General features: G+C 44.8%; 1 pseudogene; it reads left to right on the top strand.

Annotated features, from left to right (window-relative positions):
- Positions 1–10598: 10598 nt before the first annotated feature.
- On the top strand, positions 10599–11397 carry LOC102021184 (annotated as a pseudogene).
- Positions 11398–13118: the final 1721 nt, after the last annotated feature.

Here is a 13118-nt window from a genome sequence, read left to right as displayed (position 1 = left end):
AGGGGACTCTGAAATCTGTTACCACCTGGGGTGGACATAGCCCACATGTGACTTCAAAGTACTTAGCAATACTACTAGGTGGGATCTGTGAATCCTAGGCATCCTTCCCTCCAGGTGGCCAACCTGTATTAGGCAGCAAAGACTCATAATGGGGTGTAACAAAAGGTAACCCAAAACACATAGTGATTCTCTCTGGGTTTGTCTGAGGACTGATTGTTCTTAGATATTATTGGAGTAGTTTTGGGCCCCTATCCTGGGAACTTTCTTTGTGACCCCTGGCTTGCTGCATTACTTCTGAGCCTATCCCACAGAAATTTAGAAAGAGAACTGGTATCTCTAAGAAAAACAGCATCAACAAAACAGGAGGGCTGGGGATGTAGCTCAGTGGTAGGGTGCTTGCCTAGCATGCACATAGGCCCTGAGTTTAATCCCCAGTATCACAAAAAAAACAAAATAAAACAAAATCCAGGATGCCCAGTGAAATGAGAAATTCAGAGCACAATGAATAATATTGCATGGGATATACAGTAGTTATAGTAAAAAAGTACTTATTATATATGTGAAATTCAGGTGACCCTGAGCATGCTGTAGTTTATCTGGCATCCTGCTTGGGAGCCTTGCTTTAAGGTAACTAGTGCCGGTACTAGTTACATCCTCTCCAGACCCAGCTCTGCCTTTTTAGTGTTAACTAGGCTACAGGCAAGACAGTTAACTTCTAGAAGCTTCCATTTTCCCCATTAGCAAATGCAGGTGATAATAGTACCTGTCTCCTGAGGTCATAGTAGCTATAACATAAATGATTTAAAGATTAGAGTCTCAATAAATGGTAATTGTTATTATATTGCTATAATATCATATATATTATAGCTGGAAATACCAGCAACATATTTTTTGTTTATAAGAATTATGAATCATTTTTCTCTATAAGAATTCATGTACATTGTGGAAAATTAGAAAAATGCAGACACATGTGAGAAAGGAAGTAAAAACTACCCATATTTCAATCAAAGTATCATTTTAAGTACTTACACCATTTTAAGGGTATTCAGTTTGGTTTTAACATCTGGTGATTATTCTTCCATTCTTTCCCCCCCCCTTAAGGAATTCCTATATGGACAGTAAAATCAGTTTCATGCTGTGCTTCCTACCTGTCTTGGTTACTTTTCTCTCATTGCTGAGATAAAATACCTGATGCCCAAAATTAAGGAAGGGAAGATTTATTTAGCTTAGTTTGTGGAGGTTTCGGTCCAGACTTGGCTGGCTCCAAGGCAGGGTGGCACATGGCAGAGGGTAACCATTCATGGTGGCGGAAAACAGCAAAAGCAACAAGAGCAAAAGGGAGGAGCAGTGGCAAGCAGCCTCTTTCCCTCCCTTACACTGTATGCAAACTACCCACCACAGGGTGGGTGTAGCACTCACACCCATAATTCCAACACTGGACCATGAATCAGTCATAAACTAGAAGCCCACCCCATGACTGCATGAGGCTTTGGGGGGACACCCAGACACAAACCATGACACTACCCCTCCCCCAACTTCCCCATCTAACACTATATTGTAACTATTTCCCTAATTCGCTCTGTCCTGTTTGAAAACCTAATTTCACGTTATGGGTACATACAAAGGTCTTTAGCCAGCCTCCTGTGGTCATCCACCCTTTCATTGCTGCTTTACAGGGTGCTGCTATGAGCTGTTCATCTTTTATTAAGGACTGTGCTAGACCTCTGTCGTCTTCTGTGTCCTGCCCCGGTGGACTCCCTCCCCTTGGCCTTGTCTGTGGTGGTGGCCGCTATTGCTAGGGAGGCTTTGCAAGGACTAGGATGAGTGGATTTCCGCCTGGATGGGCGACTCTGCTCAGGCCTGGACTCCTCACTCCGTGATTTTTGAGTATTAGTTGATTTTTTTTCTTTTTTGAAACTGGAGATCGAACTCAGGACCTTGTGCTTGCCAGGCAGGCACTTGCGCCACTGAACTATATCCCCAGCCCCGCCATGATTTTTGAAAGCGGAGCGCACTCCCTGCTGAAATGCACAAGCACATAATCCCTTTGATCCTTCACATCAAGCGGGGTCCCGTTTCTGGCCTGTTCCTAGCTATTTGTATGACATCTCCATTTAGTGCCCTTATTTTTCCCATTTCATGGAATTAGGAAAATAATTTTTAAGGTTCTAAAGTCTTCACGCCCTTAAAAATCTATCAGAACACCGTTACTGTCCCTGCTGTGCCTGCCTTCGAGCCTTTCTGGCTCACAGTTCTGCACTGAAAGCCTCTGCCTCCGCTTCAGAACAGCCAGCCCCGGGCTCTGTTTGCTTAGCCACACCCCTCACTACCGGCTGATAATCCTGAGGAGATTTGTCGCTAGGGAGGTGGGAACAGACCCCGAGGCCGGTCTTGCTTGCAAGCATGACTCTCCAGTTAAGCAGCAGCGGGAAGAGAGGACCCCAAATCCAAGCCAAGCCCTGAGAGAAGAGCGTGCACAGGCGGAGAGAGGCGCGGTGAAGCAATCCGGCCCTGTTTTATGTGGTTTTTTTTTGTTTTGACATTTTAAGTTCAGAGAACGTAGCTTTGTTTTGTAAAATAGCTTCCCTCCAAAGGGCAGACCATATAAAAATGTCCAAACAAGTCCTTTTGGGCAGAGGCTCTCTTCATTATGCAGGGCTCTTTACCTGTTCTTGTTCTTGCCACAGAACCTTCTGGAATGTGACTCTGAGAGCGGCTTTGAGAGCAAAATGCTGGAATTGTGGGGCTCACTTGAGTATGCACTGACTTGGTTGTTTTTAAAAGAACCCTAAATGGGTTGTTTTTTTTTTTTAAATGTAGTAATAACACCCAAACCCACCCGGCTGCTTTTTTTCTGGAGTATCGCTGTCATTTGCATGTATTTTTTGGCCCCAGGACCTAATAAAGAGGCACTGCTTGTGCTGATTCTGCAGAGCTGCTGGATACCTTGTTTGAGTGACTGGGCCCACAGGGCAGGTGGGATGGTGCCGGCTTGTTCCCAGGCCACGCGGGGGCGCAGGTTCCAGGGGCTCCAGTTTGAACGGCCCTTTCAACACCTGCCAGCTTTGAGACTTTGGCAAGTTACTTCACCTTTCTGTGCCCTGCTTTTCTCATCTGTAAAATGGGATGTCAGTCCCTATCCCATAGGATTATTTGGGATCATAAATGAGTTACTCTACATGAAGCAGCTGGCTATGACTCATTATTGTCTGAGCAGTGTTTGGATTCCTTAAATGAGACTGCTAGAGCACTGCTTCTCGAACAGTGAAACACCTGGAGATACTGCTTAGCTACAGATTCCGGTTTAATGGCTTGAAGGTGGAGACCTGAGAGCCGCCCCTGGCTCCCAGCTCCCAGCTGATTGCGCAGCTGCTACGGGAGGCTCACTCAAAGGTCCAAGGACCGTGAGACTTAGATTAAAATGCAAGTTCTCATGCCCCAGCCCGGGCCCTTGGTTTCAGAATCTTCGGGATGGGACCCAGGAACCAAATGTTTACCAAGCTGCCCAGGTGGTTGGGGTGAACCCAAGCTGGGTCAGAATGAGTTAATTTTCCTGGAAGGAAGATGTAGCACATTCTTAGTGTTTGTGGGAAAGAATGTGCCGTTCTTTATTTAGGGTTGAGGTTTCTTCTCACCTCTTTATTTTCCTTCTCTTCCTCCTCTTCTCCAAGGCCAGGCAGTATGGCTCAGTGGTCAGAGCACCCCACCAAGTTTGTCGCCCAGGCCCACCTCTTACCAGGAGAGTGATGCCTCCTTTGGAGCCTGTGCCACAGGGAAAGGAAGTCTAGGGTTGACTGGGGGAGCTGGCCACCATCCGCCAAGTTCTGACCTTTCTGGGCTGACTCTTGCAGAATTGTGGGTCGTCTCTATGGCCGTCCATGGTCTGGCTCTTGTCCATTTGTATAATAGCGGCAGTAGGGGTGGCTTGTCCTCTGCCAGGGCAGCGGTGTGACAGCAGGGCTCTCTGGTGCTGGATTTCCCCAGTGTAGGACTTGACTTCTGGGTACATCAGTGCTCAGTGGACAGACGGATAAAAGACAGGCTATAGCCACCACCTGCCCGTTTATAGACACTGGCTTGGCTACGTTGGTCAGTTCAAGCCAGCAGATGTTAGTGGCCATGCACGTTGCACCATGGCCTGTACCTAAGGCACAGAAGGGCCTGTGGAGGGCAGTGAGACCAAATGGTTATACACTTCTCCATGAACCTGTATGCTTAGTTTGTATTTGGGAAGTTATTATCACAGCGTGCAACTGGTCATTCCATCAGTAATAAAATGAAAACAAAGTGGACTCTGCATACTGTGCTTTCCAAAATTATGCTGACCAGTGTGGTCTCATTTAATCTTCGCATCAACATTGCAAGGGAGGTATTACTATTATCCCCATTTTGCTGATGAGCACACTGAGGCTGTGAGAAGGTAACCTGGTAGCGTGGGACTTGAACCTGGGTCTTGAACTGTGCCTATTCCCTAGGCTTCTGTGAGGCATAGGAACTGGGGCCTGGCGGGATTTGGGCAAGAAAAGTAGAGATACCATTTCCATGAGAATGAGGGTGGGCTGGGGGGTAGGGGTCCATGCTGTTGCCTCACCTTGAGGCACCACGGAAGGGGCTGGTCTGTCAGACCCTCAACACGGAGACCCCAAAGTGACCGCAATTCCCTGGCTCCGTGAAATGGCAGCAGGGGAAGCAGCCTTGTGAGTGTGCTTGCAGCAGAGCGGGAGCCAGCCTAACTCCTGGCTTTAGCACAGTCAGCAGGAAGCCAGCAGAGGTCACGGCAGGCAGTGCCAACCCTGGACGCCCAGGGTTAGAGGTTAAAACCAAGGCTGTCTTTCTCGTGGGCACAGGGGAGCTCCTGGCTGTTCTGGCCCAGGCGAGGCAGCAGCAAGGTGTCTGGCGCAGGCGCAGGCTTTGTGAATGCACAGACTTGACAGCCGCGTGGTCAGCGAGGCAGAGCTGACAGAAACCAGAGAGCCATAAAATGCCACCCGGACGCGGTGGGGCTGCGTGAGCTTTTAACCAGGCAGTCTAATTCCACTTCTGGAGCCAGAGGACCCTTGAGACGCTGGCAGCTTGGCAGAGCTCTGCAGGACCAGTGACTACCTGGCAGAGACCCACTGTATACAAGGCCTTTGAAGCCTAGCCCAGCCAGAACTCTACCTGAGGTATTTTATGCTCTTAGGGCCACCGTAGTAGTACAAGGATGACTAAAAGTCTAGAAATGTGTGATATTTGAAGAAATTCAACCTTATTGGGAATAAAATTTAAATACATTAAAACAAGATCATACTTTGTTATTTTCCCCCCCGGCTTGCGAGATTGGCCAAGGTTATAAAAGACAACATCTTCTATTGTGATTTGGTTATGACGTGTCCCCTCAAAAGGCTCATTCTGTTGAGGCCTTGGTTGCTAATGAACTTTGGGACTGCTCGGATCATGGATTCTAACTTCACCAGTAGAATTTGATGGAATTATTGGGAGACAATAAAAATAAGAAGTGTGGCCTGGTTGAAGGGAGTGGATCATGGATGCTGTGACCATCCCATCCTCAGCTGCTTCCTCTCAGGTGCCCTTACCCTTTCAGCCTCCTGTTTCTCATAAGGTGAGCAGCTTTGTTCTGCCCTGACCTCTGGTTCCCACAGGCCCAGACGCAACAGAACCAAGTGATGGTGGAATGAGACCTCTGAAGCCAGGAGCCAAAACAAACCTTTTCTGCTTTAGGTTGTTTCTGTCAGGTATTTTGTCACAGTGATGGAAAGCTGACTGACAGACCCTGTGTGGGTCAGGGGCAGGAAGACAAACCTGTTCCACAGGGGTGTCCAGGTATGGAGCAATGTTCTGGGAGGAGGGGACTTAACCTTAGACCCCAACAATTTTCCTCAAGGGGCCAATTTTTCCTTATGAGAAACAGTGAGATGTATGTGCGAAGACATATGTGTAAGGCTATGAGTTGGAGAGTTTGTCTTTGGACAAATTTAAACGTCCAGTAAGAGGTGATGAGCTAAATACATTTTGGTTTATCCATAGGACAAAATTTTAGGCAGTCATGAAATTATGATGCACAGCTTTTATGTGTTGCTATGGAAAGATGTTCCAGATATATCACTGGGTAGAACATATGTTACAAAATAACATGCATAGTATGAGCTTATTTTTTGTAAAAAACAAACAAGACCATCTATACATATGAAAAATGCATGGAAATATTAAAAATAGTTATCTTTGGGTGGTGGGATTATGCATGAATCCTGGGCTTTCTCGCTTTTTTTTTTTTTTTTAAAGAGAGCATAATTACTTTTATAGCATAAAAGAAAATGTCTTTAGTGTCAAGGAATCAGGCTGGTGGGGTGTGTGAGGGTAGGGTGTGTGGGGTGTATGGTGGCCAGAGGTGGGGCTCAGGGGTCCTCTTGGACTTGGGTATGACTGCTGTCAGACAGGTATTGTCTGAGGGACTCGGGGAGGTGGTGTAACCTCTCTGGTCCTTGGTGTTCTCATCTGAAGAAGGGAATCCGGCGGTGACTGCACAGTACCGGATTGGGGTGTGACAAGGATTAAGTAGATAATATCTGTAAAGTAGTAAGCATTTAATAAGGAAGTGCTTATTATTGACACATAGTAAGCACTGAATAAAGCCTAATTCTATATAAAGTGCTGTCAATATAGAATCAGAGCATTATGCATGTATCACACACATGCACACGCACGCGTGCACCCCCCCACATGTGTAAAGAGTAGATTTGTTTTCTAAAACACCAGAGGCAAGGCCACAGGGAAACCAGCTGAAGCTCCTGGCTAGGAACTTCCTGGCTTTCTGGAGGTGGAGATGGAAGTCCCACCCTGGAGGCATCCAGCAGGTTCTGAGTGACAAACATCAGGTGTGGGAGATGACGTTCGGGCCAGTGATTGGGCTGACCTAGCTAGTGGAGTCCCTTCCTGTGCTCAGATTGAAGCCACCCACATGGGGGATGAGAAGATGTGAGAAGGTGGCTCAGGTCGGCAACCTGAGGGGGCTCCCCAGCTCCGACCCTTGTGGCTGTGTGGGGTGCAGGGCAGTCGTCTCTTCTGAGCCTGATATTCACCCGGGCGAATGAACCTGTACTGCACGACAAGTACACAAACTGGGAAGAATAAAAGCGGACTCTTCCTCCTATTTATTTTTGTTCTGAACCACTGGAGGTGGACCTGAGCAAACATTCATTCATTCATTCATTCATTCATTCATTCATTCATTCATGCTTGCTTCATTCATTGGACAAATACCAACGCAGCGTGTCTAGCTTCTATAAAGGGCAGGGCTTCTTTAAGGCTCCCTTGCTCCGCAGACCTGCAGTTCTCCTAGATCCTAATCCTGTCTGGAGGCTTTATCGCTTTGCTCCACACGGGCAGCCAAAGGCCTCGGTCAGCGTGATGAAGCCGGACTCCTTATCAGAAAAACACACAGGGAGGTTTTGTCCATGAGGAAAAGCGTCCTGAGACACCCGGTGGGAAATCAGGACAATTCTGAGATGTTGGGAGTTACTCTACCTGTGCCGGGATGCAGGGCCAGGGCCCTGAGCTGGCATCTCAGACCTACTGTCTCCTTGGGCCCCTTCCCCCTAGGTCCCTAGCAGTGTCCAGGCGGGAGGGGGGAACCTGGAACCCATGGGTCCCCTGCTTGCGAGGGGCCCTTCCTTCTGAGCGCACTGTGTCCGGCCGGTCTAACTTCTGTCTCGGCTCAGCCTCCTCTGCTCTCTGAGATGTGCTCAGCCTGGCCCACTGCCCGCAGCCAGCAAAGTCACGCTTTGATGAGGGACTTTGCCTTGTGTCCCGACTGTGTGCTGGTGTGAGCTTGTCCCCGGAGACCCAGGGTCCTCCCCAAAGGTGGGTGTGTGGGAGGGGGCCATAGAACTTTGATCCCAGAGTCTTCTGCATAATGTGCACAGTATAATGTAAAAGTGGAATCCCAGTGCGATTTGTAAATAAGTTAACACAATTAATAATTCAAGGATATAAAATAATAAACTACTTAATTTATTAAGGATAATATATTTTGTTATATTTTATAATTATAGTTATATTTCTATTATACAGTAGTAACTAATAGTATATAATAATAAAACAACAAATAACAAGACATATCAATTATGATTACATTGAAGACATAAATGTCAAGCCGTTTTTAAGCTTAGGGATAAATGATCAAAAAAGTTCAGAACCAACCATGGCAGGCCGGAGAGCTCAGGAGCACAGCTGTTTATTCTGTACTTTTGCTCTCTCCGAAGAGCTTGCTCCTGGCTAGAGCTCTTAAATATTTGTCCAGTGACTGAACTGAGGGGTAGTGAGAGTCAGCTGCCCAGTCTTGGATTCCTGGGCTTTTGGGAAGCTGGGAGCAACTGGAAGCCTCCACGTAGAGATGGAGTAATCTACCTTAGCTCAGTTAAAGAAAGAAAGTGGTTGCTATGGGCTGTGGTCTGCGTGAGGGTTGGGGTTCTGTGAGGAGCTACTCCTGCCCCAAAGAACTCACAGCATAGCAGAGAAGACAGTTTACACACACGGCTCTCAGTGATATTCACCGATGGTAACATGCACTCCGATTTGCTTTTCCTCAGCTTTGCATAGTGTGGATAAGTAATTCCTCGGTGACTGAGTGCCCCACCCCCACCCCTATAAACAGTTGGGTTTGCAGACAGAGGCGTTTGGCAAAATTTTGCTTCCATTCGGGTAACCTTGAACCTTATGGAGAAATTTGATTTGGTTTGTGACCAATTCAGTTTGCAATGAGAATCGTGGAGTGAATTAAGTTCATAAACTGAGGTCATTTTATTTCCCAAACTTCAGTTGATGGAGTGTCTCATTTGTAATTTTTGTACCTAAATACAGTTTTGTAGAAAGGAAACTGTATCATTGCAAGAACTGCAAAGCACTTGCCCTAAGAAGTAACTGGAAACAAGCACAGTAACTGGAGTTCATACAGATTTAATACTGTGTGGTATATAAATATTCTAAGCTCTGTATGCATAAAATTGCTTAATCCTCACACCAGCCTGGTGCTATTGCTATTTCCATTTTATAGAAGGGGAAGCTGAGGCTTAAGGAAACAAAGCAACTCAAAGCAAAGTTGAAGAGTCGGTCTCTCCTGGCCGGGATCTGACTCAGAGCCGGAGTTGGTGGTTGCAAGAGTTAGGTTCTCTTCTCCAACCACCACCCTACTCCATGACAGCCTCGAAAACCACAGCCACACTGGTGTCTGGCCACCACCTATGTTTGGACTGTCCTCAAGCTAAGCATAATTTTTTTCATTTTAAATGGTTGAGAAAAAAAATCAAAGGAAGAATAGCATTTCATGATACTTGAAGAATATTTCAAATTTCAGCGTCCATAAAGTTTTACGGAAACACAATGGCATTCATTCATTTTCTTATTACCTGGGGCTGTCTCTGCCTTTAGATGTGGCAGAGACCACATGGCTTACAAAGTCTGAAGAGCTCTCTGGCCCTAACAGAAAATACATGTCTGCTGATCTAGTCTACCAGGAAAGGATGTAATGTTTTAAAATTGTAGCTGGGGAAAAAGGAACCCTTCTCCACTGTTGGTGGGAGTACAGACTGGTACAACCCATGTGGAAATCAGTCTGGAGATTCCTCAGTAAAATAGGGTTAGAGGTCCCATTCAACCCAGCTATTTCTCTCCTGGCTATTTTTCCAGGAGAACTGAAAACATCATATCACAGCGATATATATGCACCCATGTTTATAGCACCACAATTTGTAACAGCTAAATCTTGGAAACAACCCAAATGTCCATCAATTGAGGAATGGTTAAAAAGATGTGGTATTTTTATACAATGGAGTATTACTCAGCTATAAAGAAGGATAAACTAGAGGATTTTATAGATAAATGGATGCAACTAGAGGCTATGCTCATTAGTAAAACAAATCAGGCTCACATGTGTAAATACCACATTGCCTCCCTAGTATAAGAACCTGAAAGAGTAAATAAAATCTGAAAGGCACAATAGATATTGTGAAAGAGGAAGGAACTGCTTAAATAGGAAAGAACAACTGGGATGAGGGAAAAGAGAAAAAAAGAATGGGAACAATTTGTGTATATATATATATATACAAGATAGCTAAGATAATTGTACTACTAATTTCTATTGGTTTGTTGAACAATTAATGTTTAACTGTTTGATCAATCTTATATGCCTACATCTGGTTATCTGAGTGAACACTTTGAAGATAACAATATGTAATATAATAACCATTGTTAATTTCCTATCACCTTGTTTTGAAATTCTGTATCATTTTTATTGTTCCTATGTTGTTTTGTTTATGTCTTTGTTTTTGTTATTTTGTTTTTGTTCTTTTCTCTTTAAAATAAAATATATATATATGTGTATACAAGGATAGCTGGGATAAGTGTATTGCTGATGTCTATTGTTTTATTGAAAGGAACAGTTAACGCTTAAATGTATTTTCTTGACCAATTTTCATGCTTCTATCTGGTAACTGGAACAACTAATCTGAAGACAACAATATGCAATATAGACGGGCGCCGGCTGCTCCGCAGGGGGGCCCGGCGGCCCGCCCCTTTCCCCGCCGCTGTCAGAGGCGCGGTGTATGGTGAGCCTCTGCCACCGCCGGCTGCGCACGTCCTGGGCCTGAGCTCCCCGCTGCTGGCCCGCCGACCGCTTCTCCACGTTCCTCGCCTCATGAAGCCGCTGGTCTTGTGTGTCTTCCGCGGTCCCGCGCCGGCAAGGGGACCCAGTGCGGCCGCATCGTGGGGAAATATGGGCACACGCACCTTTCTGCAGCAGAACTTCTTCGTGATGAGAGGAATAAGGCCGACTCACAGTATGGCGAACTCATTGGAAAGTACGTTAAAGAAGGAAGGACTGTGCCAGTTGAGATCACTATCAGTTTATTAAAGAGGGAAATGGATCCAACAATGGCTGCCAATGCCCAGGAGAATAAACTCTTGATTGATGGGTTTCCAAGAAATCAAGACAACCTCCAAGGTTGGAGCAAGACCGTGGATGGGAAAGCAGATGTGTCTTTTGCTGTGTTTTTTGACTGTAGTAATGAGATCTGCATTGAACGATGCCTTGAGTGGGGAAAAAGTAGTGGTAGAAGTGATGACAACAGAGAGAGCTTGGACAGGAGGGTTCAGGCTTGTCTTCAGGCAACAAAGCCAATTCTTTTTTTTGTTTGTTTGTTTTTGTTTTTCTCCGGTACCGGGAACCGAACTCACGACCTTGTGCTTGCCAGGCAGGTGCTTTTGCCGCTGAGCTAAACCCCCAGCCCCCAAAGCCAATTCTTGACATATGAAAAAGTGGGGAAAGTCAAGAGAATAGATGCATCCAGACCTGTTGAAGAAGTGTTTGACAAAGTTGTGAAGAGTTTTGATAAAGAAGGCTAACTCTGAACCTGAAAGCGTCCTTGAAACCATGCGTGAATAATGCTTTGATAGCTGCTATCCAACCCCTTTTAAAGACAGTTTTAATCTTTCAAAATTACATCTCAGTTAATGGCTAGAAAATGCATAGTAAAACATAAAATACGTAGTAAGACAGTAAATTTTTTTTCTCGGTCACAGGAGCAGATAATAAATTCAGGTTTAACTTCATCTTAGTTATGGTGCTCACAAAAGTATCAGCTAGTTCTTTGTTTTTATTAAAAAGGCTATCCCTTTCATAGTTTGTGCCTTCTGTGAGCATGTTATGTCCCTTTAGCAGTTACAACATGATGCCTGGGCATGGTGGCCACACATATAATCTCAGTACTCAGGAAGCTGAGGCAGGAGGATTGCTGCAAGTTCAAGGCCAACCTGGGCTACATAGTGAGTTTAAGGCCAGCCTAAACTACATAGTCAGACCCTATCTCAAAAAAAATAAAACGAAACAAAAAATGTGGTTACAACATGTTAGGATTAGGGATTGCCACTTCCTTTTCTTGCAGGTTTCAAATGCTAACCTGTTAAGTGAATTTGTGGACCAAATTTTAAAGGAACTTTTCGTGTAGTCAGTTCTTCCATAAGGTGTTGGTAAACAAACTCAGAAAACGGATTGCTAGCAGTGTTTTAATATTTATCAAATAACTGACCATTTCCTGTAGAAAGATAAAACTTAGGTTACTACAGATTGTGCAAAGTTGTATGATAGGCTATATAGTCTGCTTCCAAGGTTTGGGTTGGGGTCACAAGGGATTCAGAGCCTGACAGAATTGTCAGCTTTATTATGACATAATCAGAGCGTGCGTGGGCAAGGATCACATGCAATAATGGTGTTCCTTTTGCTCTGTTACATAGTGTTATTCATGGTTAAACTGATAACACAATTCCTAGAAGTGGAACCTTGAAATGCATGTGCTAGATTTATGCTGAAGTGATTCAGTTCTTGCATTAGTAACAATTGAGGTTTTTTTTGTTTGTTTCCTAGACTAAATATGGGGTTAGGGTAAAACTGCAAAAGGCAATCTAGTGATTAGATTTCCCATTTGTACTTTATTTTCTGGAATACTTTTTCATAGTTATTTGCTTAAGATGATTTAAAAATCATTGCACTTTGGTCAGAAAAAATTATAAATATATCTTATAATGTTAAAAATATGCAATATAATAACCATTGTTGAATTCCTACCATTTTGTTAAATGAAGCTCTGTATCATTTCCAGTGTTTTTTATTACTTGTTATTGTCTTTAATTGTTTGATCAATCTTGCATTTTTACATCTGGTAATCTGAGCAACTTTGTTGAAGGTAACTGTCATTGTTTGGGACTTATTTTGCAAGGGGAAACAATATAATACAGGACACATATAAGATTATTTATAATAGTCACCCAAAGAATGCCGTACAAAAGAGTGCAGGAAATCTGTCCACATACTCAGACCAAGGAAACTAGCTGAGGGCCTGGATCCCATGGAAATATCCTCCATGAGTCCAGCTGAAGATCTAGAGCTCATAACAGTGCCTCCCACGAATCCAACTGGAGGCCCAGAGCCCATAAAAATATCTCATGCAGGCCTGTTTCACGGATCTGTGCTGCAAAGGCCTAAAGGTCAGTGGTGGAATCTAGGAAGTCTGTGCCAGCGGGATGAAGGATCTGTGTTAGCAGGCTGAGGGATCTGCACTGGAGCCAGG

This window comes from Chinchilla lanigera, unplaced genomic scaffold (assembly GCF_000276665.1).
Source record: "Chinchilla lanigera isolate Chin_1 unplaced genomic scaffold, ChiLan1.0 scaffold00044, whole genome shotgun sequence".
NCBI classification, from domain to species: domain Eukaryota; kingdom Metazoa; phylum Chordata; class Mammalia; order Rodentia; family Chinchillidae; genus Chinchilla; species Chinchilla lanigera.
The sequence above is the reverse complement of the archived record's forward strand: the minus strand, read 5'-3'. Positions and strand labels throughout refer to the sequence as shown.